Below are 1,716 nucleotides of genomic sequence, written 5' to 3'. Positions count from 1 at the left end.
TAGAGCAAGAGGTAATAGCTCTCTTTGCCGCCAAGGGACACCTGTGCTGTGGAGGTGGAGGGGTGGGCATATATACATGCACAGAGTTTAGCCGTCCCCGTGCACCCATCACAGACATGCGATCCATAGGGTCCCTAATAGCTATTTGATTTAAATGCAAAATTCAACCGGGGGCGGGCTGGCAGGGGTGACAAGCTGCATTGTGACATGTGACAGTTTCATATGGTGAATGCAATCTGCCTCTGGTGGAACTGCCTTAAACCCAGAGGCCATCAGCTGTGCCCAGGTGGGAAGGAGCCATGGCTGCTTTAAAGGGGGATGGAGCTCTCTGGCAAACCATGCCACTTATGTAGGAAGCAATGTCACTGCAGCATTTTGTAAAAAGCGGGTTATCAGCTAGCTTCAGAATCAATTCCCCAAAGTTGGGAGCCTCTACCTCCACCTGGAACAAAATCTGTCACATGTTCCTTCCTCACTGATTGTGGAGAAGCAGCAGCAGCAGTTCCCTCTCTGGCTTCCCCACTGAGCCATGGATGCTTCAGCTGAGATTCCTGCCTTGCAGGGGGTTGGACTAGACGACCCCTGGGGTCCCTTCCCACTCTACAATTCTAGGATTCTAAGGGATTGCAGGTGACCTTTCCCTTAGTCTGTAAGAGGGGAAAGGGGCATTTTGAGGAGTATTTGCCAGACTTCCTTCCCTACCGCCTGAGCAAGACGTGCTCTGCTTCTTAGGGCCAGTATTGCCCTTGGAACAGTAAGTCTGGGGTCTTTGTGCTTGTCCTGTAAAACAGAATCTAGACTTGTAGTGTTGGGGGACCCCAAGGACCATCTAGTCCAGCCACTTGCAATGCAGAAATAGCACAAGGCATGTGGCCAACACACCCTAAAGACAGGCATGGCCAAACTTGGCCCTCCAGATGTTTGGGGACTACAATTCCTATCATCCCTGACCACTGGTCCTGTTAGCTAGGGATGATGGGAGTTGTAGTCCCAGACATTAGGAGGGCCAAGTTTGGCCATACCTGCCCCAAAGATGCAAGCGGAAAGACAGGTGTGGCAAGCCAAACGTGGTATGTTGTGAATCTGTTTCCTGGGAATGATGAATAAATAACACCAGAGGGACAATGCCTCTGGAAGACCTTTGCCTCCTCTCCAGGGGCCACATGGCAACACAGACAACTCTAAAGAGAAAGGTTTTGATCCTGAATTCTAGCACCTCCAAGCAGGTGAAGAAGGGAAAGGGGGCGGCTCTGTTAGAGGGCTACTCCCATATCCCTCCTGCCTGTTCTGAGGATAAAAATGTCTCACCTCTTCACAGAAACAGTCCTGGAGCTTTGTTAGTTTCCTCCCCAGACATCTTGCCCCTTAAGGGAAAAGGGAGGTGGCACAGATAAGTTGAAAGTTTGGGAGACTCACTTTGTAACTCCCACACAGAGAGGGAACATGCCAGATGTTCAGAAAACCACAGTCCAGCATTCAAAAGGCAGAAATTAAACTAAAGGGAAGTAACCCACAGGAACTTCATCTTCCATCAGCTATTAACACCCTCCGTGCTTTTGCCTCTAAGAGCTAAAAAACCCAGAAGCAAACAACCCTTGGCTGAGGTTGAGCCACCTCCACTTCCTCAAGACAGTTCAGCCTCCTCCCCAGCAGGCTTGGTAGTTGCTTCCCTACAGAGGACCACTGTAGAGAGGCTAAAGCAGAGCTTTCCAAACT

The sequence above is a fragment of the Podarcis vaucheri genome, assembly GCF_965113315.1.
Source record: "Podarcis vaucheri genome assembly, chromosome: 6".
NCBI classification, from domain to species: Eukaryota; Metazoa; Chordata; class Lepidosauria; order Squamata; family Lacertidae; genus Podarcis; species Podarcis vaucheri.
Note: the sequence above shows the minus strand (reverse complement) of the source record.